Source organism: Chrysochloris asiatica, unplaced genomic scaffold (genome assembly GCF_000296735.1).
Source record: "Chrysochloris asiatica unplaced genomic scaffold, ChrAsi1.0 scaffold00120, whole genome shotgun sequence".
Lineage (NCBI taxonomy): Eukaryota > Metazoa > Chordata > Mammalia > Afrosoricida > Chrysochloridae > Chrysochloris > Chrysochloris asiatica.
The window spans coordinates 4,334,538-4,361,169 of NW_006408638.1; the positions used below are offsets into that span (position 1 = coordinate 4,334,538).

The 26,632-nt window shown below is 38.9% G+C and overlaps 1 protein-coding gene across 1 annotated transcript in view; it reads right to left on the minus strand.

The window, feature by feature from the left end:
• FILIP1L (filamin A interacting protein 1-like) overlaps window positions 1-26,632 on the minus strand; it is a 118,554-nt gene that overhangs the window by 65,269 nt on the left and 26,653 nt on the right. The gene's annotated exons all lie outside the window — the stretch shown is intronic.

Here is a 26,632-nt window from a genome sequence, read left to right on the forward strand (position 1 = left end):
CAATGAAAGGTATACTATAGGATGGGTATAAAATTGATGTTCCCCCATGTAAACTATCAGTCAATTCACAATAAAAACAAAAAAAAAAAAAAAAAAGAAGGTAATGTAAACACAAATTTTTGTCTATTGTTACAACTATCTCTATATATTCACCTGTCTAGTGAGGAAGACCTCTGGTTACACAGTTGTTAAGAGTTCAACTGCTAACCGAATACCATCGGCTTAGCCCATTTGTGATTCAATTTGAGAAAGATGTAGAAGTCTGTTTATGGAAGATTACAGCTTTGAAAGTCCAAAGGGACCATTCTACTCTGTCCTATAGGATAGCTATTAGTTTGAATTGCCTCAAGGGCAATTGGTTAGATTTTTTTGTCTTTTTGATTCTTTATCCAGTGATTCAGGACATGGTATAGAGAATGTATGACCAAGCTCTATAACGGTACCTTTTTATACAATGTATAAACTAACAGTTTTTGCATAATTAGAAAAGAAAAATACAATAATATTTCCGGAAAGATGACCATTATCTGACATTTAAAGTTTAATGTCCATAATTAAAGTTTAATTGGAATACAGTCACACCCATTTGTTTACATGTTGTCATGGCTGCTTTTCTGCTATAGCAGCGGAGTTGAGTAGTCACAACATAGGTCATCTGGCCCTTTACAGAAAAAATTGCTGACCCCTGTTCTGTAACTTTGAGAATAAATATAGTCCTAAGCAAGACCCCACAGTACTTAACAGCAGTAGCAGCAGCAGCAGCAAGCAAGCAAGCAACTTAAAATTCAATTTATATATGTCGCAAGTAACTTGTGTTCATTAGCTTGACATCAAATTTTCTATGTTGTTGTTGTTAGGTGCCATCGAGTCAGTACCGACTCATAGTGACCCTGTGCACAACCGAATGAAACACTGCCTGGCCCTGGGCCAACCTCACAATTGTTGCCACGCTTGAGCCCATTGATGCTGCCACTTTGCCAATCCATCTCCCTGGGGGTCTTCCTCTTTTTCTCTGACCCTCTACCTTGGTGGTGGTTATGTGCTGTGGAGTCGGTTCTGACTCATAGTGACCCTGTACAGGGTTTCCGAGGCTGTAAATCTTTAGGCGAGCAGAAAGCCTCATCTTTGTCCTGTGGAACAGCTGGTAGCTGATAGTTTCGAACTGCTGACACTGTGGTTCGCAGCCCAGTTTGTAACCACTACACTACCAGAACTCCTTGACCCTCCGCCTTACCAAGCATAATATCCTTCTCCAGCGATTGGTCCCTCTAGTTCTGTATTAGATCTTTAACCGTTAATGTTCTCTATAAATGAATATTATTGTCAATATATATTATCACATGCAAGAGAATGGGATGAGTTTTGGTAGAGTATTGAGGAGATGTGTTATATCTGAGGAGAAATTTAGAACAGTGGAAATAGAACACCAAAGTTGTGTTTCTGAGATTAATGGGAAGCAATGAGAAGTTGAAGAGGTTTCATTTAGCCTTCCCATTTTCCTATAGTGTCACTTTCTCTTATTTTATCTTGTCCAGAAAAGTGATCTTTATACTGATTCTGTAAAAGAATCCCCTATTGTGCATCAAAGCCTCCTGCTGAAGTGCACATGGCAAAACAAACTTCAGAAAGTGTCCAGTGCCTTTTAGTAAATGAAGTGTCCCTTGCCTTTCATTACCATGAATAACTGAGGACTGATGGCATTAAGAAAAGGTTGTTGTTAGTGCAGTCAAGTTCATTCCGACTCATACTGACCCTATATAGGGTTTTCAAGGAGCCGCTTGTGGGTTTGAACTTTCGACCTTGTGGTTCGAAGTCCAGTGCTGATCTTACTGCACCATATTAGGAGTCCTTAAGAAAAGGTAACCTAGAATTTTAACACTAGTGTCAGCTTTAATGTTCTAACATTTTATTCCTTGAGATAGCCATCAAAATATATTTCTAAATAAACTTATCTAAAGACTCATAAAAAGAAAGAATAATTTCAAAGAAGACTTGCCTTAAAAGTAACTTATTCAAGACTTCAAAGGTGATAGATATTATTATTGTTGCTGTATACTTTGACATTTTAAAAAAAGTGTTAAGGAAAAGAAGTTCCCTTTCTATATTGTGAATAGCCTTGTTTTCAGAGGTGTGTGGTAGAGATACAGAATCAAAGAGATCACAAACAGATATTAATGCATGGAATTACACAATGGCCAGGGCAATGCTTACCCTGATTCTTTATATGAGATCCTATCTTATCCAAGTTCTTCCTTTAAAACTAGACACCTAGGAAAATAAGCTATATACATTTTTTCTTTTGTAGCAGCAAATTACTAACAGATGGACTTTTGACACGTACACATTCACCCATAAAACTGTGTATGCATTTTTCACATCATCCTAGTAGTTTGGTTTTTTTTTTCCTTTTTAAACTCTCAAGAATACAGAAGAAGAATCAGTTAAATGAGATTATTTGCCATGAAAACTGAGTGTAATGCGCTCATAAAAGTGGGGGTATATTACATATCTCGCTGTTATGATATACTTACTAATAATAAAAATCAGTTTTCTATCGGTGTTTCAAATCACCTGAGAAGACGTAAATACACAGAGAAGAAAATGCAGTCACTCCTTTGTATTCAGACACTATAGAAGCTATAATGAATGTGCTTTGATTATATTAGAGGAAGACTTATGTGCGCATTTACTTGGAGGCTTAAACTAGAAACTCCTTTCTCTTCCTCTACAAATACCTTTTAGGAGAATTATTTCTAAGCTCATTGATCTTTACATTGCATCATGTAAAGAGTCAGTTAGTTCGTTTTATGTTAAACGGGACACATTTAGTTAGTGTTTCCAAAAGCAGATGACTGGTTTCCAAAATGAAGTTATTAAACTTAGCAGGTGCTTTGGTCGTTTCTTATTATGATGCACCCTTCTATCCTTTGTGAGCCTTACTAATGCACTAGAGTTAAAAGTGGACATTACATATTTTAAGACAACCTTAGAAATTTTCTACCTAAATCCTTTTTACAAAGAATTCATCCGTGACTTATGTTGAGTATATGATTAAAATAATGCTTTAGGTTTTTGTGAAATGTGTGTGGCTATTTGCTAGCAGTCTCCTAACTCCTATTACATTCTTCAGCAAAATATTCGTTAAGATCAAGTGTGTGGAATAGCATCTAAATAGCACTGTTACTAAAATTATCATGATGGGCTCCCACCTTCTTCTTGATTGTGACTCTACCAGGATCCACCTTCAGGGTATCTTGCTTTAATGAGCCTTTTTCTCGTAGGGGTGACAAGCACAGGCTCTTGCCAGACTCCTTGAGTTTGCATCATGGGGTCTCCACTTCCTTTAGTGTAACCTCTCTGGGCCTCCAGTCTCTCTTCTATCAAATTGGGATAGGGAGATGACCTTCCTCACAGAGTTGTTTTAAGTATTAATGAGTCACTACTAGTCAATGCTTAAGGAGCTCTGGTGACGTAGTCGTTACGAATTGGGCTGTTAACCTCAAGGTTAGCAGTTCGAAACTACCAGCTGTTCCGCAGGAGAAAGATGAGGCTTTCTGCTCCCATAAAGATGTACAGCCTCGGAAACCCTGTACAGGGTCACTATGAGTAGGAACCGACTCCACGGCACATAACAACAACAACAACCAGTCAATGCTTAGAGTAGTGCCTGTAAGTAGTAAGTATTCAACTAGCTAGTTGTTATTAATACATTCTAAGATGCTGTCAGTGACATTTTGAAAGTATTGAGTCTAGTGGGAAATATATGCGTTAGAAGCCGGAAAGCTTTACAAGTTTTTATTGTGAATTGAGTGAAAGTTTACAGGGCAGATCACCAGTTTTACATCCAACAAATCACACTTTTTTCATTACAATGATTATAATCCCCTCCATGTACCATCAGTTAATAATATTTCTCTCTATTCACTTTATCTCTTTTTTTTTTTTCTTTTTTTTTTTCCTTAACACTCAGGCATATATAATAATTTAAACCACCAAAGGGCACATTCTGCAAGTCTGCCTTTTGGCCGCTAGCACTCAATCCCTCTCTTTCCATGAATCTAAAATCCTCAGCTGCTCCCTCTCTTCATGTCCCCATCTCTGCCTCCATCTCTGATGTCACTGCTTCTCTGGATAAGGTCCTGCATTCCACTTGTGCTTTTTCCCTTGATGGTCCTAGTGTCCACTCCCCTGTTTTTGTTATAAGTCTTCTACCTTTACTATTGTGACAGCACAGCTGCAATTAGTCATGATAGCAATTACTCACTATTGAATAATAAGAATCTTATCCCCATCTCTTTGTACCAGACCCGTGTATACAAGATGAAAACTATTCAGTGGGGACTTTATCTTCCCCCATACACTCTTAAACTAAACTACCTCTTGAAACCTTGTAAGCCAGTCACTTCCTGCCTTCATCGCCCCCTCATTTTAGTAAGCCAATGTCTAAGTTGCCCATCCCTATATACCCTGTTGTATACAGAGGGGATAGCATTGATACTTGATGTGAAGACTCCTTCCCTCTTTGTTGATATTTTGAGCTACCACCTCTATTAATATAGGTCAAGTTCATAAAATTGTAACACTTTCCCCTCATTTCCTTTATCAAAAATTGTTGGCTTTTTGTTGTTGTTGCTGTTGTTGTTTTTTTTTTTTTATCTTCCTCCAACAGTCGAGTTCTGATCATCAAGCCATCAAGGCTAGGTCAAGTGGGTACTATCTGCAAGTTTGGGTGTTCTTGTGAATCTCCCTTCACTTCATATCAGCTGGATGTTTCACTGTCAGCTCAAGCACTCCGTAGCTATGTCCTTGTCCATGCGCTCTGGTGTCCCCAGGTCTCACCACATTTTGGACCAACCAGCCCTTCCTCTTTTCTCTCTCATCTCTAGGTCAATGGGAGTCTATGGAACATGATTGAACTCAGCTCATTTCTTCATGGCTGCCTTACCCTCTCCTCTACTCACCAGTAGACTAATGCGGTTGTCAGCAAATTACATGCCTGTTCATATATTCTCTTTGTGTTTCAGTCTTAGAGGGGGGCTTGTCCTGAAGAGACTTGATTGCTTGCCTTGATGGCTTGCCGGCAAGCAACTTGCTCATTCTTGTAGTATCTGCAATTACTCTTGACTTTAGGAAAGCATGATAACATTTCTAGGGTCTTTTTTCTAAAATGGATAATCCTAGAAATTCATAGATAAATGTCAAGTACAGTCATGTTTATGAAAGTTTCTCTCTCTCTGTATGTCTGTGTGTGTGTACTGATCTATCTGTCTATCTATCTATCTATCTATCTATCTATCTATCTATCTATCTCTCTATCTCTCTATCTGTCTATCTATATGTTGTTGTTAAGTGCCATCTGGTTGGTTCTAACCCATAGCGATCCTGTATAGGTTTTCTGAGAAGCGGCTCCTGGGTTTGAACCTCTGACCTTGTGGTTAAACTGACCTTGTAGTCTAGCACTTTATCACACCACACCAGGACTATATATATATGTGTGTTGTTGCTGTTAAGTGCTGTCGAGTCGATTCGTACCTATAGCAACCCTATATAGAGTTTCTGAGGAGTAACTGGTGAGCTTGAACTGCCAACCTTGCAATTCAAATGGCTTTGCAGTCTGGCACATTAACCCACAGTGCCACACAAGGACTCCTAATTAGGGAGCTTCGAAAAGTTCATGGAAGAATGAAAGTAAAAAATAATGGAATTATTTGGCAAACTTTTTGAAGCCCATTTTAATTTTAAAGGAACCTTATGGTAGATACTATTATTGTCCTCCTTCAGTAGATGAAGAAACTGAGGCTCTGATGGGTTATAAATAACTAGGATTTAAACTCAGGAAGTTTGGTTCATCCAGGCTCTTAATTCTGTGCTATAGATCTTAACTAAGAACTGAACTCGTTGCCACTGAATAGATTCCAACTCATAGGGAACCTATAGGACAGAGGACAACAAGGATCTATAAACATCTTTCTTCTGTGGCGTGATGTGATTCGTATTAATATAGAGATTCTGATTCTGAGGTGAAAAGGAAATTCTCAGCAAACTGAAATGAATGAATTCCAAACCCTGATTCAAACCGCCCACCTTTCAGTTAACAACCAAGCATTTAACTACCCCGACATCAGGGCTCCTATGCTCTATATAAACCATAATAATTTAACAACAGCTATCAAGTCCAACTGTTTCTTCCCCACTTAATGTTCATTAGAACTTCCATAAAGTAGCAAATGTGCTAATCAGGGTTTCATTGCCTAATCTTGCCTCACTCTGCTCACCCACACAAATCTAACACGTGGTACTTACTTGGCTGCACATTGTAATTGCTTGGGAAACTTTGTTGTTGTTGTTGTTGTTGTTTAGTGCCGTTGAGTGGATTCCAATTCATAACATCCTTGTATAGGGTTTCCAAGGAGCAGCTGGTGAGTTAGAACCACCAATCTTGTGGTTCAAGCAAACCTTGTGGTCCAGTGCTTTATCCTACAGCACAACACCAGGACTCCTGGGAAGTTTTAAGCATTAAGTCTTAGGAGATTCTGACTTAATTGGTACAGGCTGGATAATGAGAAATTTTTTGAGTTCCTCTGGTGATTTTAATGTATAGTGAAGTTTGAGAATCACTGGTCTAAAAAACTGGAATTGGCCTGGACCCTAGAACATCCAGAAGTTGAGGCTCAAGCCGTTTTGCATTGTTTCTTCTTGGGAATTGTGAGGAGATGGTGGTAATGAGATGGAAATACTGGTAGAAAGAAGTTGGAATTCACCAAGGTATTAAACTGTGCACACTATTCTTTTAATTTGTTATAAAACATATTCAAATAAGCATTAGCATTTTTTTTTTTTTTAAGGATGACCTTAAGATGGCCATGAAAATGTTCAGAAAATTGTGTGGAAAAAGTAAAATAGTTACTTAGGAAATAGGATAGTGCCTTCCTTTAGGTTACCAGTTCAGTGCTCCAGTGAGAATAGCTTGACTTTACTAAACTATTTGGGAAAATTGATGTTTATTTCAATTGTTTATGGTTTATTGTCTCAGAAGGTTAATGCCAAATCCTCAAAAATGCAGTGACAAGGGATGACTCATTTTAGCTCATGTCAAAACAATGCACATTTGTAATTTTCCTGTCCCCAGAGAAGCTATTAAACACTAAACAAAATGCCTCAGAATGAACTAATTGAGTGTTTTAAATTATGTGCTTTTGCTTGGCTATTAGCCAGACGTCTTGGAAAAGCACATTGCCCATCTAGACTTTCAATTTAACAGTGACAATAATGCTACACACAGTTTATGCTGTTTGAGTATCATCGGTGTGTACTCTAAAGCTAAATAGTCAAATAAAGCACAGTCTCTTTACATAAACAATTTGTATAACTCGACTTTTAGCCAAGTGATTTTTCCTTTGTTAAGCTCTGGTTGGATGTATCTAATGGATAAGGTATTTTTTGTTGCTATATCTTGCTGACAATACAGATTCCAGAAAGCTTAGGTGTGTGTGTATATATATATGTATATATATATATATATATATATAATTTTAAAAAAGATTTATATATCTTTCTTTATAAGTAGTATCTCTAATTGTTGTTGTTAAGTGCCGTTGAGTCGGCTCTATCTCATAACGACCCTGTACAGGGTTTCTGAGGAGTGGCTGGTGAGTTTGAACCACTGTCCTTGTGGTTCAAACTGACCTTGCAGTCCAGTGCTTTATCCCACAATGCCACATTGGTATAATGTTTTGCACATAGTTGGTGTTGGTGTTGTTGTTGTGAGGTGCTATTGAGCCAGGGTCCGACCCACAGCAACCCTGTATAGGGTTTCCGAGGAGCAGCTGGTGAGCTTGAACCGCCAACCTTGAAGTTCAAGCGGCTTTGCAGTCTGGCGCATTAACCCACAGCACCACACCAGGACTGCACGTAGTAGGTACACAAAATATATGAGGGGCTTCAAAAAGTTTGTGGGAAAATTCTATCTTTTAATCCATTTTTTCCATGAACCATTTATATAATGATGCCAATAAACAAAATGAAACCAAGAATAGCTTTTTTCATTAATTTCTTGTTTTGTCTGCTAGTTCTATATGAGGCCTCATAAGAATTAGTGTTATGCCAACTACATTTTATTTTTTAGGAGCAAAATATTGAAATGGTTGGTTTGCTTTTATCAGCCTCTTAAGCAATAGAGATATGATGCTGGATTGGGTATTTCTAAGAGACATTTTTATCTATATTATTATCTCTGGTGTAGCGCTATAGGGTAAGCACTGGACTGTTAATCACAAGGTCAGCAGTTCAAAGTCACCAGGCCACTCCTTGGAAGCCCTGTGAATCATTGTGAGTCAGAATTGACTTGATGGCACTTAGCAAGAACAATATAGCAATAACCAAGACACTATTGGTACCATGTGGTATAATTCGAGTAGGCGTTTGGGGTCGCTCATGATAGTTTGTATGACTACCAGGACCTAGGAAGACTAGGTGCTTGATAAATATTTGTTGAATTGAACCAAACAGATAGATGTTCTATGCATACTCATTTGTTCAATTTTTGAATCTATTATTTTCAGGTGCAGTTCTATGTAAGGGCATCAGTAAGGTAGTAAAAAGTGAAATACCTTCTGAGTGATTCTGTGGCATGGTAGTAAGCTGTCATCTCCAAGGAAATTATCCTGAGCATCAAGTTACCTCATTATTAATCCATTCTAAGATAGGAAGTGGTGTGAAGGATAGTAATTGAAGTTATATCTGAAAACTATAGCTTCGATCCAAGGAAGAATCCATGGCTTACAGTCAATTGCTATCAGTAGATATTGGACTATTAAGTCAGCACAGTGTTGATTAGGAAAGGGTTCACACTAAATATAGCATAACCTGACATTTCAGTAAAAATGTGACACAGCCATATGTCATGTTTTCTGCCATTCTACTTCCTGTCTTGAAACAGAATTTAAAAGGGTTAGACAGTGGTAATGAGGTGACTTCTATGTGAAACGTCTAAAATTTAGATTACCAATTGAACAGACTAAAAAGAAAAACCACTGTCATTGAGTCCATTTCAACTCAATCAAGAGAGAAGTACTGTCTCAAAGCATTCCTGAAGCTGTAAATCTTGAGTGAACCAGACAGCCTCATCTTGCTCCCTGGGTTCAAACCACTGATCTTTCCGTTCACAGTCCAACACTTAACTCAGTGCCCCACTAGGGCTCCTCTGGAAAGACTAAAGTGAATTCAAATCTGTAAAATCATAAGTAGTGGAGCAGATCTCAAACTGTTAGAATAGGAGGCTTGAAGGAAGTAAGTGCCTTTATTCAAGGAAGTACACTGGAAGGAATAGCCTTATGATTAAGAATACGGGCAAGCTGTCAGACTTGCCACAATAGCTAAGTGCTTGACTGCTAACCAAAAGGTTGTTGGTTTACACTCACCCAGCAGCTCCATGGGAGAAAACCAGCCAGTTCATTCTGACTCATGGCGATTTATAGGTTTTCTGAGGAGGAGCTGGTGGGTTTGAACCACCGACCGTAATGTTAGCAATCCAGTGCCTCAACACACTTGAAAACACAAGGGAGCAGTTCTTCTCTGTTATCTGGGGTCACTATGAATCGGAATGGACTCGATAGCTCACAACAGTGCCTATTTCAAGTTTTTAGACCCTGAGCACCTTTGTTTTCTCCAGCCTCAGTTTCTTCAACTGTAAAATGCTGCTAATATCATTATGTCTTTCATAGGTCATTTGAAGTTTAAGGATTAGGTGTAAAGCATTGGAAACAGTGGCTGACATATAATAAGTACTGTGTGTAATTTTGTATATCGGCAGGGCAGACTGAAATACAAGTAGTCTTAAAGAATTTTGATGTTTATGGATAAATCCAAAATTGGCTCCTACACAGCATCCTTTACAGCTGCCACCGTTAGAGGACAGGGGCCCTGAGCTGATTGGGCCAATGATCTGGCCCCTAAAAGTATGTATTTTGACTAATACGTTTCTTACAGAAAACAACCAGTTCCTATTTCCTAGGATAATATTATGATAAAACTATCACTCCCAACTGCTTTATCTAGGTACTGGTACTAATTTGTCCTAAATGAAAAACTCTTCATATGGTAATAGAGAAGTATGGCTTTAAGTAATAGAAACAAGCCCAAGCTAATGGAGTTAAGCAAGATTTTTGGCCAGGAAAAGCAACAATTGAGATATGCATCTTGTTTTTCTAAGCAAATGTTCCTTCTTCAGAATCTGAGTGGGTCTTAATCTGTTTACCTGGCTTGGGTTGCCCCGTTTTTTGTACAAGCATTTTACATTTCTGGCAGCAGTGAGTCTGATGAATGTTTTTGTTATTGTTGCTCTTAATAACTATGTGATTTTTATTCTCACGATAAACACAGGTCTGTAAGAACCATAGGCCAGATTGTTTCACCATTAGATTGTGCTTATTTTGTTATTTCCATTATTTACCTAGTGTTTTCGTTCCTAATCTTGAAATAGATCTTTCATAAGGGGTAGAAAAAGATTGCTTTCCAACTGAGTATTTACGACCATTTTAAACTGATTTCAGTTTCTATCAAGGCAGTTTGTGTGTGTATTTGTTTGTTTGCTTGCTTCATTTTTGAATGACCATACTAAAAGGGGATCTTTTAAAAATATATTAAGTGTGTTCCTTTTAAAAAGCTTATTACATTAAAATGAGGCTAAAGAGCATTCCAAACAGCTAATTTTGTTAGTTTGACATCTTTCAATTCCCAAAGCAGCAAACCTTGAGGTTCCCTTGCTTTTACATTTTTTCTATTCTTTATGGCTACTGTTGCCTCTCTTACATAGTACCTTTTTCACAGAATTGTTTTAACAACCTTAGATTCATGCTTATTTTGCCTTCATGTCACTATATGTAGTGACTGCCTCTATATCACAACCCACTCTCCTTTGTCTTTTCTGGAACTTGGCTTCATTTGTCCTCTTGATCCAGCATCTTCTGTCTCAGTTGACTCCTTTCCCCCAGTTTCACTGTTTCTACAAATTACTCTTTGTATAAACAGCCTTTTTCTCCCCTTCTAGTCCCTGGCAATCCTCTTCTTCTTTTTTTTTTTTAATGTTTTATTGTGAATTATATGATAGTTTACATGGGAGAACTTTAGTTTTACATTCATTCCATCGTATATCATCTCACTGCCATGGTTCCAATCCCCTCCATGCATCATCAACCACCCAAAGGGTATATCCCAGAAACCCGCCCCCTAACACTTCCCCCTCTTCCCCCCAGTTTTTGGCCCAAAGTCCCTTTCCCTCTCTGGGTCCAAAGTCCCCAGTCGCTTCATCACTCCACGTCATCATCTTTGTCTCCATCCCAGGCATCTCTGTTTCTCTGGGTAGGGTCCCGCTCTCGACTGTTCTCAGTTGGTGGTCCCAGAGGCCTCTGCTCCTATCCTGGAGAACTAATCACTCCCTTCCTTGTTACAAAACTTCTACCTTTGCATTTCCAACCCTCATAATCCATCCTGATAAGCATTATTCACTACAGTATCACGAGTTACCCATCTATATCTCCTTTCATCAGCTCCGCCCAGACAGATTGAATAGTACCTACAGGAGATTCTGCCTTCCACCATGCTCCCTAGCACCAGGTTACCTCTTGAAAGCTTGTAAGCCTGGCAATCTTCTTAACAGAATATTATCATACATATAACATCCACGTCCTCACCAACACCTTCCATCCTTGAGGTCTTTCTGGTGAAATTCCTCTGTTAGAGGTAACTTCATCATCAGATTCATCACACAGACTTTCTGTATCAACGACTGTTACCTTTCTGCCTTTTCTTGATTATTTGTTTTTCCTCAGTCTATTTTTCTCTATACTTTTTCCCCATTGGCACATTCATATATTCTGGCACATTCATATATTCCTACTGTTTCAATTACCCCATTATACTACAACTCCCAAACCTTTACCTGTAGCCACTGGTTGCCTGAGTTCTAGTCCCACATGTGTAGTTACTCCTAGATGTTTCACCAGTTCTTCAAATACCACATTCCAAAACCAAACTCCTCTACCTCTCCTTTCTTCCAATTGCCCCTCTTAGTGCTGCTCTTCTTGTCACCAAAATTCACAGCTTCAGCTTTGATTAATAAATAGTTACTATTTTCCACTTCTCTCTAGGTTGAGGTATAATTTATATTCCATACTGTACACAATAGTAAGTATACAGATTGGTGAATTTGCACATGTGTATCTGTATGTGTGGAGTCCTGTTGTAGTGCTGTAGGATAAGAACTGGATTGTTAACAGCAAGATTGGCAGTTCAAACCCATCAGGCTCTCCTCAAAAATGCTACACAGGGATACTAAGAGTCAGAATTGACTTAGTGGCACTTAAAATCTATTATGTACCTTCACAGAGGTCAGCATATAGAGTATTCCCAACTCTGCAGCAGTCCTCCATTATGCTGCCTTCCAGTTATCTTCCATCTTCCCAGGAGGCAACAACCATTTTTCTTCAATTACCATAGATTGATTCTGTCTGTTTTGAACTTCATATAAATGGACTCTCATAGTAATGGAAATGGAACACCATAGAAATAGAAATTCCCATTCCCACCAGAAATGTTTGCAAGTTCCAATTGTTCCACTTTCTTGCCAATACTTGGCATTGTCCTTTTAGTTTTGGCCTTTCTGGTAGGGCTAGAGTGGTATCACATTGTAGTTTTCATTTGCATGTCCCAGATGAAAAATAAAGGTGACCTGATGTGGTGCTATGGGTTAATTCTTTGGATTGCAAAGTCAGTTTGATCTGCAAGGTCAGCAGTTCAAGCTCATCAGTTGCTCTTTGGGAACACTTTACAGGGTCATTATGGGTTGGAACCAACTCAATGGCACTTAACAAAACAACGTTATCCATTTGAAGTCCTGTTGCCATGCTGTGGGTTAATGTGCTGGATTACAAGGTTGGTTTGAACCACAAAGTTGGTGGTTCAAGCTCACCAGCCACTCCTTGGAAACCCTATATAGGGTCTCTGAGTTGGAACTGACTTGACAGCATTTAATAACAACAACAATTATCCATTTGGATGTCTTTTTTATGAAGTGCTGCTTCAAGACTTTGCCTCTATTTTAATTAGATTACCAGGTTTTTTGGGTGGTTTTTTTCCCCTTGATTTGTAGGCATGCTTTATATATTCAAGTCTTTGGTTGGTTATATATATTACAGATATTCCCTTTCCATCCTATTATTATATTTTTATTAATAGAATTTATTAATTTCAATCTTTTCTTTTATGGTTAATGTTTTTTATGCAATTTCAAGAAATCTTTACCCTCTTCTGTGTCATGAAGATAAAACTGAGGGGTTAAGTGATTGGCACAAAATTGTGGCAGATTTCTTGTTGTCCCTAAAACATTAATAGTCTTCTCCACTTGGGTGTATGTCTGCCCAACCATACATTACTAGCTGTCCCTGCATCCAGCAGTGGTTATGTAAGTTTGGATCCGTGGAATGTGAGCAGAAGAGATCGTCATCTCCAACTTGAAAGCAAGACACGTTTCATGTATTTTGCCTTCCCCTTCCCTCCTCCATAACATAGGCATGATAGAATCTCAGATTTGATCATGTAGATGAAACAAAGCACCCCAAATGATTTCGCAGAGCAGAGCTTGCTAAAGTTGGCTTAAATAATATTGACTATCAGTTGAATAATATGTAAAGTAACTTACGTAAATAATTAAAATTTATTTAAACATCATATTTTGGAGGCTCTTTGCTAAAGTTTATGCTATAAGTACACAAATTAGTTAGTATGTAGTGAAACAGCTCTACAACTCAGATCTTCTGTCTTCTTGTACTCTTATTACTTTTCCACACTGTCATTGTGCTGCTGGGATGTTTCTGAATTTACTTGTTGTTGTTGTTAAGTGTCGTCAAGTCGATTCCGGCCCATAGTGACCCTGTATAGGGTTTCTAAGGAGCAGCTGGTTAGCTTGAACCACCGACCTTGCAGTTCAAACGACTTTGAAGTCTGACACATTAGCCCACAGCACCACACCAAGACTAAATTTCCTACTACCCTCTTAATTTGGTATTCACAGCTCTTGTTTTCTGATAACTAACATTGCAACCTCAACTTCCACAATTTTTCCACTCTACCTAGACTTTATGTATGTGTGTGTGTCTATATATATATATATATTTTTTTAAACAATCATTTTTATTTGATATTTTAGAAGATAGAAATTTAGTAGTCTTCCTTATAATTTTGAATGACATGGATCCTCAGAACATCTTGATGAAATTCTTGAAGGGTTCCAACCACAAATTTAAATACTTCTATAGCAGTCGCTGGAGAAGGATATCATGTTTGTTAGGGTGGAGGGTCAGAAAAAGAGGAAGACCCCTAGCGAGATGGATTGACAAAGTGGCAGCATCAATGGACTCAAGCGTGAGAACAATTGTGAGGTTGGCCCAGTGTTTCGTTCTGTTGTACATAGGGTCACTATGAGTCGGTACTGACTTGATGGCAACTAACAACAACAACAACATAGTAGTTCTTGGAGTCTTGGTGTGGTGGTGGGATAAAGCATTGGACAGCAAGGTCAGTTTGAACCACAAGATGAGCAGTTCAAACTCACCAGCCACTCCTTGGAAACCTGATATAGGGTTGCTATGAGTCAGAACCAACTTGATGGCACTTAGCAACAACAACAAAGTCAAGGCATGAACCTCACTCTTTCCTGAACTTGAGTCCATTTTTGACCTAATTGCCTTCCCACATGCCATTGTCTCCACCAGTAACACTTGCTATTTTCCCTTCTCTTTTCATTCATCTCTCTGAATTGTGTCTATCTTCCAAGATGCAGCTCCAGTGCCATCTTTACCTAGAAGCAATCCCTGATCCCATAAGCAGCAATCACCTATTTATTGACTCCCTAAACAGATCTCTTCTGAGATTTGGGATCCTGTGTTTGGTCTAGTACTCAGTATTTTCAACTGCATTAATAAATTAATTCCTGCAAAAAGCTAAAACTGTACAGTTAATAGTACCAAACCCAATGCCAGTGAGTCCGTTCCCACTCATAGTGGCCCTAAATAGGGTTTTTGAGGTTGTAAATCTTTATCCCATGGAGTGGCTGGTGGATTTGAACTGTTACCTTACAGTTAACAGTCAGTGTTTATCCTAATATGTTGTTAAGTACCGTGGAGTCAATTCCAACTCTTAGTGACCCTGCACAGGGTTTCCAAGGCTGTTAATCTTTACGGGAGCAGAACGCCTCATCTTTCTCCCATGGAACCGCTGGTAGTTTCGAACTGCTGACCTTGAGGTTGGCAGCCTGTCGCATAACCACTACGCAGCAAATATTAATATAGTCATGCAGTGAGTGGAACTGGAAACTTCCACATTAGCTCTGACCTTCTCTGTGAGGGTCTGATTCAACAGGTATAAAACAGCAACTATTGCAGTGCTGTATTACTTTCATCTTCCTTAACACAGCCTACATAGTTGGGTATTTTGGTACTAAGAGCTAGCGTCATATGACCATTATCTCATTTGACCTTTTAGCAAACAACTTTCCTGATTGCTATACAGTAAGGATAAGCACTAGACCACGAGATCAATTTGAACTTCAGGGTAGCAATTCAAACCTACCAGCTTCTCCTCAGAAACCCCATACAGGGTCGCTATGGGTCCGAACTGACTCAGTGGCACTCAACAACAACAACATCAGTAAGGATTAAGTACTAGACCGCAAGAATGACTTGAACCACAGGGTGGCGGTTCAAACCCACCAGACTCTCCTCAGAAACCCTATACAAGGTCTCTATGAGTCCGAACTGACTTGAGGCACTTAACAACAAAAATAACATTATAGTAAGGAGAGATTCACATAGAAAAAAGATGCTATTTTCTGATTGAGGCAGGTGATTTGACTTAGCTATGTGACAACTGGCTTTGCTCAACTTCTCTTGGCATCTGAAAAGAACATTTGAGCCCTATTTGAGATGCCATTGTGTTCGTTATCTCCACATGTCACAGGTGGAGATTCTGATTCAGTATGTTTGGGGTTGAGCACAGAAAGCTGTACTTTTAAATATCTTTACTGGTTATTCTACTGATCATTCAGTTAGGTGTAGGAATCACAGACCAAGGGTTAACAGCTCAGATCCACAAGTAAGTTGAACCTAAGTCCTAATTCTACTCTACAGCAGTTACAGTGTGACCTTGGGGAAGTTACTTAGTGTCTCTGAGCTTCAGTGTGGTCATCTTTAGAATATGGACAATTATAGTATCTACAAAGATTAAAGGAGTGCATTGGCTCTGTAGGATAAACACTGAACTGTGAACCACAAGGTTGACAGTTCAAACCCACCAGCTGCTATGAGGAAGAAAAATGAGACTTTCTGCTCCTGCAAAGATTTATAGTCTCAGAAACCCTATTAAGGTCACTATGAATCTGAACCGACTGTAAACAGCAGCAATGATTTAATGAGAGAATCCATCTCAGATGCTTAGTATAGTGCTTGACAGTAAATATTTGGTAAAATGTGACTATTGTTATTATCATTAATTTATAATTATTAAGTTCTTTATACGGGATCTTTTTGTATTGGTTTTGTGTTTTGTTGTTGTTGTTATGTGCCATGGAGTCAGTTCAAACTCATAGTGACTCTGTGCAGGGTTTCTGAGGCTCTAAATCTTTACGGGAGCAGAAAGCCTCATCTTTCTCCTGCAGAACAGCTGGTAGTTTTGAACTGCTGACACTGAGGTTAGCAGCCCGATTCGTAACCACTACGCAACCAGAGCTCCTTGTTGGTTTTGTGTAGAATGTACAAAATAGAATATACCATCTCTATATTGAAGTATTCATATCCTTCTCTGTATATGTGTGTGTATTCATGTGTGTTTCAGTCTTTCTTTTAATGGGGTTCTTAATTTTAGGAATATAATTAAAATTCTATCTGAGCTTACTCTGACCCCAGTTCCTCTCATGAATAATTTACTAATTAGCCACTAATTATGCATTAAAAAAAAACTATTAAAAGATTAGTATTCTGTGAGTGTGTGTGTGTGTGTGTGTGAGTGTGTAGGGAAATATTATAAAGAAATGCTCAACTAAAACACTTAACCAAATATTCTAACACAGTATTTCTTATCCAAGTGTCATAATGTACAGGAGAACGTGGAAATGAAAGCCGTGAATAAAAAAAATGTAGAAAGCCAGCTTAGGTGCAATTCTGGTCTCTCCTTACAAAATGACCTCTTTTTTTCTTAGCATAAGCTACAGAATACTAGTAACAGAGGTACACTTGCTAGAATTTCATTATTCTTGTTTGTGATATGTTGTCACGGTGGTTCTGATTGAAAGTGAACCTGTATAGGGTTTCCAATGAGCAGTGGTGGGTTTGAACCACTGACTTTGTGGTTCACAGTTCAGTGCTTATCCTACAGTGCCACACCAAAACAAACTGAGCTTTGATGTGTTTGTGTTTCATGTATTCATGAAGAAGTGATATGGAACCCTTGGAGCAGGAGGGAGGGGCTGGGTACGGTTAGTGAGAGTCGTGGTATCAAAAGGCCTATGTTAAGTGTTGTCGAATTGGTTCTGACTCATAGTGACCCTGTATAGAGTTTCAAGGAGTAGCTGATGGGCTTGAACCACTGACCTTGTGGTTCAAAGGTACTTTGCAGTCCAGTGCATTAACCCACAGCGCCACACTAGGACTCCTAAAAGCTATAGCCGCTGCTTCACTGTTATTGAATCTGTTCCCAAAGGTAACAGTGACTAAGGAAAAGTCTAACGTTGGAGCAGAAACATTCTTTCATGGCAAGGACACAATGTCTTTTGGGTAAAGTAGAAATTCTCCAAGGCAAGAGAATAGGTGGATTCACCTGCCAGGTCTTCTTTGCATAAAGAAGTAATAATGTGGCAAACAAGAGAGTGTCAAAAGAGGAATGCATAATATTCAGGCCTGTGCATCATGTAGCCTTGTAGGGAAAACACTGGACAACTAACCACAAGGTCAGTAGTTCAGAACCACCAGCCAGTCCTTGGAAACCCTACACAGGGTCGCTATGAATTGGAACTGACTTGATGGCACTTACAACAACAAATGCAGCATGCCATTTATCTTCATGTTTTGAAAGTTCCATCACACTGTAAATTTAAGTGAGCTTGTAGTTACAGTTGCTACCAGTTCTAATTAGCTTAGGTAATGGGAACTTTTATTTTGTCACATTTCGATTCCATTTACACTCAAAAGGCTATTGAATTCTCAGATTGCCTGGAGAGTAGGTGATGAGAGTCATAGTCTAAACCATCCTTTTCCTTATTCACTTTAGTGAACGCTTCACAGTCAGAGTTCATTAATCATTGTCAGCAAGAACTGTCGTCATCTGACTAGAGTGGATGAGAAATTTCAGCTCTTGGTGCAAGAAGTGCATTTAGAGCTGACACTTTAATTAGTTGATTAGTGAACAGTTAATGGCTTTAATTTGCGGTAAGGTATACCACCTTCCCTCAATTACTCTTGTCAAGTACTAGATATTCTTAGTTATCTAGAACCCTTGGGAGTTTTAATAGAGTTGGTTTAAATACGCTTACTACTCTTTGCCTCCTATGAAGTTAAAATCTTGTCTAAAAACTTGTATAGATTTCAGAGGTTTATACTGGATTACAAAGACTATAAAATATTGAATAACTTCATCCAGTGAGCATGTTTACCTAAATGTGTCATCAAACATCTTATTGTGGGCTAGACTGACTCATATTGTCAACTGATAGAATGCAAACATTTTCAGAATTCTGGTGAGACTAAATTAACAAAAAAATAAGAGTTCTATGAGCTTTTAGAGGTGAAGTGTTGAATTTTCTAATAAATCTTCCTATCACTAAGATCTTTCAAAATAAATAAACACATGTCTTCACAGTTGTTAGGTGCTAGGTGAGGTGGTTTTTTTTACAACTGTATCTAGTACCTCTTTGTTACTTTTAAAGGAAATAATGTTAAAGGTAATGTGGGAAATACTAATATCTTGTGTTTGGACTGATAAAAATAATGTTCTGCTGCTCTGAAAATCACCTTACAAGGTCGGGATAGAGTGGGAAAAAAATGTGAAACAAAACTCAAAATTATTTTTCAATAAATAAATAAACCAGGTTTACTGGTCAGAAAGAGACTGGAGGAACCTGAGACTATAACCCTCTACCACCCTTCAGGTCTGGAAAGACTCACCCTTGTGGCCCCATTTTTAGCTAAGCAGTAGATAGGTGTATAGTGGGGACAACAATACTAGTAAGGTATGCTCACCAGGGAATGGGTGAAACAAAGAGTATGATTTGTTGAATGTAAAACTGATAGTCTTATCTGTAAATCTTCACTCAATTTACAAAAAGTTAAAAAATTAATGATAATGTTCTGTTTTCTTTAAATGTAAGTAAACATTTACTGGGTTGATATTTTAGTCTTGATCTGTAGATTTTAAATTCTTTGCCAAAAGTTACCTATAACTTCTCAATTAGTCCTAGTGCAAGGGATTGGATAGCAATCATGTTTGCGTCCATTTTGTTGATGGAAACATCAGCACAGAACTCATGCTATATTGTTGTTGTTGTGAAGTACCATTGAGTTGGTTCCAACCCATAGTGTCCCTGTATAGCATTTCCGAGGAGTGACTGGTGAGCTTGAACCTTGTGGCTTAAACTGACTTTGCAGTCTGGCACATTAACCCACAATGCCATACCAGGATTATATTAAGTATGGTTAACTGAGAATCTCTTTTCAAGGATGAAGGCATAGAGAGAGATTGGAATGTCTTTTTGGCAGAGTTGAGGGTACATTTAAAATAAATATTTTATTCCTTTCTCTTTTTCAACTCTTTATATCTCGTTGCCATTTGTTCACATGTTGCTGGAATTTGCCAGTTTTAGGCCAGGCAAAAGGGATTAAGTAGCATATTACACACCCACACCTCCCTTTCTGGGATTTAGGATGGAATGAGATTTATATTTTCCATTGCTTCAGCCAAAGGAAAATGTATTCCTCCAATCCCATTTTGCTTTAAAGTAAGTCTTCATCAGGAAGTTGTACAATAAAGAGGAACATGGAATCCATCTCTAAAAATATGTGCCTTTTTTGGTGTTTAGATTAGCTCTGGTGGAGTAGAGGGTTAAACACTGGGCTGCTCAGCAAAGTCAGCAGTTCAAACCCACTAGCCACTCTGCAGGAGAAAGTGGGGCTGTCTGCTCCCATAAAGACCTATATATAGTCTCGGAAACCCCTAAGGAGCAGTTCTGCTCCATCCTGTAAGGTTGCTGTGGGTCAGAACCAACTAGATGGTGATAGGCTTGGTTTCGGTTTTTGGTGTTTTGCTGACGATAGAAGCTTTCTAGTTGCTGATATTATTTTTCTTTTGTTAAATTCTTTTTTAAATCAGACTCTTCACACTAAGTAGAAAAAAGTGTTCCTGTAAAATCATAGAAAACTTTATTAAGCAAAAATATCAAAATGTGAAACTATTGTTTCTCGACATATCCTCCATCTAGGGCTATATACTTCTGAAGTCTGTGTTTCCAGCTCTTACTCTTCCACGAAGAATTCTGCACTTTTTTATTTACATCATTCCAAACAGCAGTTTTGGCATCCTTGAGGGACTTAAAATTGTGTTCTTTTTTAAAAATGTTCTTTGAGTTTTGGGAATAAAAGGAAGTCTGAAGGGATGTGGGTGGATGGGGTGAGGTTTCCCAGTGAAATTCTGGTAGGATAGTCCTTGTTACCCTTGAAGAGTGTGCAGGCTCATTGTTGTGATCAACAAAAAAATAAATTCCTTGGTGCAACTTTCCTGGCCTTTTTCTCATTAATGCAGTTATTAAACTTCATAATAAGCCACTGTGATTGTCCTGTGTCTTCAGAAAAAAATCTATCAAGATTACCCCTCTGGAGTCCTCAAATCAGTTGCCATAAACGTCTACACTGACTTCTCTGCTTTAAAAATAATTGGTCCAGCAGATCCCCTCTGAACCATCATTTTGATGGAACCTGTTTCCCGAAGGCACCTAACCTGAGTGGTAGTGGTGGTGGTGTGTGCCATCCAGTCAGTTCCAACTCATAGGACCCTGTGTAGGGTTTCCAAGGCTGTAAATCTTTATGGGAGCAGAAAGACTCATCTTTCTCCTATGGAGCCGCTAGTAGATTCAAACTACTGACCTTCCGGTTAGCAGCCCAACTTGTAACCCACTATGCTACCAGAGCTCCTTAACATGAGTAAGACAAGTGAATTATTGAGAGAAATTGTCTGCAGCCACCCACTGATCATAGAGACATGTTTTGGTTTAGAAATGATGTTGTAGTTGTTAAGTTGCGTGGAGTCGGTTTTGACTCATAGCGACCCTGTATAGAGTTTTCAAGGAGCAGCTGGTGTGTTTGAATTGTCTACCTTGTGGTTCAAATTGACCTTGAACTCCAGTGCTTTATCCCACAGTGCCACAATAAATATATATGAACTGGAACCCTGTAACAATACTTTTTTACTTACCCTTGTACTGTGGATGATTTGACGTTGCAATGACAGGTTGAGATCTTTCATCATGACAAATGTCCATGAGTTCAGAATAAAGGGAAAAAAGCTCTCTGTTCCTGGCACCTGCCTTAACCTCAGCAAAGACTCAGTTCCACAAACACTTGTCTTTTTCATTTCTTCATACCCATGGGTGGAATTCTTTGTCTGAAATGCCCTTTCCCCTTTTTTCTGCCTAATAAGAGTTGTTGTTGTGTGCTGTCGAGTTAGTTGGTTCCGACCCATAGCGACCCTGAATAGGGTTTCCGAGGCTGTAAATCTTTACAGGAGCAGAACGCCACATCTTTCTCCCGCGGAGCAGCTGGTAGTTTCGAACTGCTAACCTTACGGTTCGCAGCCCAATTCATAACCACTACGCTACCAGAGCTCCTTGCCTAATAAGAGTACTCAGCCTTTAAGCTAATTGCTGCCTGCTGGCAAGCCTTTCCAGCCCTTCCATGCAGAAGGAAATACATTCCTCTAATCTGATCCCTGAGTAGTAGTACTCTGTTACAGCTCAGAATTAATTACTTCATATTGTACTTACATTTTCTGTTGGAGCCTCAAAGACAGGATCCATGTCTCATTCATGATTTTTTTCTTAGTTCCATGCATAGTATTTAAGTATAGAATTAGAGGAATGGTGAATGTGTGAATGAATACATGACAGATAGCTTCATTTTCCATTTTTTATATGTAACCAAAATGTTCTTTCTCCTTGCTTTCAGCAAGTCACCACTTGCCTTTGGTCCTGTCCCTTTGAGACATTTTTTTTTTTTTTTCCCTAGTCCCTATCCTTTGGTTCCTGAGTATGCTCTTTCATTGAAAGACATTTTTGTAAAGTTATAAAGTAACAGCTTCTCATGAGAAACTTTTCTCATGAGAAACATCCATATCATTAGTAGTTTGATATTTATTATATTAATGATTTTGATTAATTAAATTATATCCATGTAGACACTTTCAATTTTACACAGCATAACTAACCATTCAAGAAAGTATAAGAGCGTATTTTCAGTTAATCCTCTAATCAGAAATTATTTTGATATTAAAATAATAATAGTAGTAGTAGATAGGCAGCTAAGTGGCACAAGGTTACGCACACAACTATTAACAAAAGGTTGGTAGTTTAAACCCACTCATAGGCACCTGGGAAGACAGCCTGGCAATTTGCTTCCAAAAGATCCCACCTTGAAAACCCTGTGTAGTGATTCTATTCTGCACACATGGAATTGTCATGAGTATCATGATGGAAACAGTTTAATTATGTTGTTGTTGGTAAATGTTGTCGTCAAGTCAGTTCCTAGTCGGTTCCAACTCCTAGCGACCCTGTATAGGGCTTCCAAGTCTCACCTTTCGCCTGTAGAGTGACTGGTGGGCTCAAGCCACTGATCCTGCAGTTCACTGTCTAGTTCCTGGCATTTATTGAGTACGGGACCATGTGTCGGACACTGTTCTGATTGCTATTCATCCTAGCTCATTTTAACCCTTACAGTAACTCTGTGAAGTTATTATTATTATTACCCCTAGTTTACAGCGGTTCCGTGGGAGAAAGATAAGACTTTCTACTTCGGTAAAGATTTACAGCCTCAGAAACCCTGCACAGGGTCACTATGAGTCGGAACGGACTCCACGGTACTTAACAACTGATGGTAAAACCTAAGAATAAAGTAAATAAATTATTTGCCCATGATATTCTGAATGAAGTTTTGTATTCAACCAGTAGAGTACTGCTAACTGCTTTATGATGCTATCTGAGTGATTTAATTTCTGAATCAAAAGGTTTGTTTTTCCATTAAACCTGAGAGGAAGGATTGAATTTTTTAGACATATTTTATTTTATGCACAGGTGTGGTGCTGTGGATTAATGCCCTGGACTGCAAGTCAGTTTGAACTGCAAGATAGGCAGTTCCAGCTTACCACCTGATCCTCGGAAGCCCTATACAGGGTCTCTATGGATCGGAACCAACTCGATGGCACTTAACAAGAACAACATGCACAAGCCTAAAACAATGTCAGGTATATAGTTGTTGTTGAAGTTAAGCGCCGTGCTGTTGGTTCTGACTCATAGTGACCCTGTATAGGGCTTCCAAGGAGTTGTTGATGGGTTTGAATAACTGAACCTTTAGATGAGCAGTCCAGTGCTTATCTTGCAGAGCCACACTACCCCTGGCTTATAGTTGTTGTTGCTCTGTACTGTTAAGTCGGTTCTGAATCATAGGTAACCCACACCACCACCAGGGCTCCTTAGGATGACCTTTGTTGTTGCTGCTAAGTGCCTATATAGCAGCTGGTGGATTTGAATCGCCGACCGCGTGGTTACTTGTCCAGTGCTAATCCTATATAGCTCCACACCAGAACTCCCTGTTATATAGTTGTTGTTAAGTGCCCTGGAATTGGTTCCGACTTATAGTGACCCTGTATAGTTGTTATTTTGTGTGTGGAGTTGGTTCCAACTCATAGCGATCCTGCATAGGGTTTCTGAGGCTGTAAATCTTTAGGGAGCAGAAAGCCTCATCTTTCTCCCACGGAACAGCTGGTAGTTTCAAACTGCTGACAGTGAGATTCGCAGCCCGATTCGTAACCACTACGCTACCAAAGCTCCTTATAGTATAGTAGTTGTTGTTGTGAAGTGCCATCGAGTCATTTCCAACCCATAGCGACCCTATACAGGGTTTCTGAGGAGCAGCTGGTGAGCTTGAACCTCCGACCTTGCAGTTCAAACGGCTTTGCAATCTGGTGCATTAACCCAAAGCACCACACCAGGACTCCTATAGTATAGTATACAGTATAGTTGTTGTTGTTAACTACCGTAGAGTCGATTCTGAATCATAGTGACCCGATACAGGGTTTCCGAGGCTGTAAGCGTAACAGCTGGTAGTTTCGAACTGCTGACCTTGAGGCTCGCAGCCCGATTAGTAACAACTACGCCACCAGAGCTCCTTTATAGTAGGACCCAATAAATATTTATTGAATAAGTGAATGAATGTTAGCTATCTGCTCATTATGTGAGGGTAGACTGTGCCTTGGGCCATTCACTATCTTCTGCACATACTTCATCACACTTTAATATTTTGTGGAAGAGGATGGAGAAAAAGACTTAACAGAAGATCTCATAGAAGGCTACAGGTGATAACCTTTACACTTCACACTATAGCATCCAATCTTGAGAAATCATTAGCTATTTTGTGCTTTTAAAGGTGTAGCACTGTAGGATAAGCACTTGACTGCAAGGTCAGTCTGAACTGAAACCCACTAACCGGTCCACGGGAGAAAGATAAGGCTTTCTGTTCCTGTAAAGATTTATAATCTCAGAAACCGAAAGGAGCAGTTTTCATCTGTCCTATAGGGTCTCTGTGTGTGGCGCTATGAGTCCTGGTGTGGCGCTATGGGTTAATGCGCCAGACTGCAAAACTGTTTGAGCTGCAAGGTCGGCAGTTCAAGCTTACCAGCTGCTCCTAGGAAACCCTATACAGGGTCTCTATGGGTCGGAACCAACTCGACAGCACTTCAAAACAACAACAACAGTAGGGTCGCTGTGAGTTGGAATCAGCTGGATGGCAGTGGGTTGAAGACTTTTTTCTTGTTCCTGTGTGCTCGGCTCGCTCCAGTCTTCATCTTACACTCATTTCTTTCTCCTGGATTTATGTGTGTGTGCACATACCAGTGAGCTTTTCTTTTTCTCAGAAACTTGTATTCTGACAGCAGCCCTAAAGGACTAAATCTAGACCTCACATATTGTAAAAGCTTTTTCTCAACTAGAAGTTTCATACCAACTGGTAAATTCTACTATTTCACAACTTGTTGCATGTTTCCACAAATTTTCACAATTTTAAAAACTATTTTATCTAATTTTAGATCTTTTAATAGATGCACAATTTTGGTTTTGCCAGCATATTCCCCAAAAGGGATAAAAATTACTGTGATTTAAGAAGAACACTTTGTTTTTATGAGTTATTATTTCTTCTGTTCTCACTCTGGATTTTAGGTTCTAGTAGCTTTGTTGAGATATATTCACATATCATCCAATCCACCCTATATAAAGTCAGTGGCTTTTAGTATATATACTCATAGAGTTGTGCATCCATCTCTGCAATCAACCTTAGAACATTTTCAGTGCCCCAAAATAAGGAATTTGAACCTTGTTTTGAAACATTTGGAATGCAGATTATCTGAATTACCTATGTTTGAACATTTGTACTGTTTTTTTTTTTTTCCCCCTTTCTCTTACAAAATTTGGCAGGTGTACGAAGGCTTACTTTGGTATAGGGAAAGTCTGTTACAAAACCACAAATCTTCCTGGGTTCTTTAGTTTTCTTCCTGGAACTGGAAATGGGAACTAAGTGATTGCCCCCCACACTTCCCCTAATAAACAAAATAAAAGCAGTCCAAGAATATAAGCCCATTTAGAGGAGACAGGTGTGCTCCCAGATTATACACTTTGGGTTTAGAAGAGAATTCACTGCCATTCGAGGTGTTTGGTTTGACGTTTTTTTTCTCTGCTTTACTCTGCTTTCTTGCTAATGAGACATACTTCATTTATAATTTAACATACATGAAGTTGTTATTGTTAAGTGACAGCCGAGTCAGTTCTGACTCATTGCGACCCTATATAGGGTTAAGGAGTTATTTTTCTCTCTAACTTTTTTATTATTCTTTGTTCTGTTTATTGATCAAAATCTTTGGACCTCAAAGGAATGGTAAGAATAAGCCACTGAATTTCACTGCATGAAGGACCCATAGCTTTCTCTGTCTGTATCTCCAACCTAATCTAAATGCTGTCAGGTTTTTTAAAGTATGTTTATAGGGTAGCCAGAATGTTCTTAGAATTTTGATTAATCAATAAAGCTCTTTAGAGTAGAAAAGAATTGGACATAAAGCAAATGGCAGATGTACTCTACAGGGATAGATATATGTTGTTGTTATGTGCTGTGGAGTCGGTTCTGACTCATAGCGACCCTAACAGGGTTTCCGAGGCTATAAACCTTTATAGGAGCAGACCGCCTCATCTTTCTCCTGCGGAACCGCTGGTAGTTTCGAACTGCTGATCTTGCAGCTCGCAGCCCTATTCGTAACCACTATGCTACCACAGCTCCATATATAT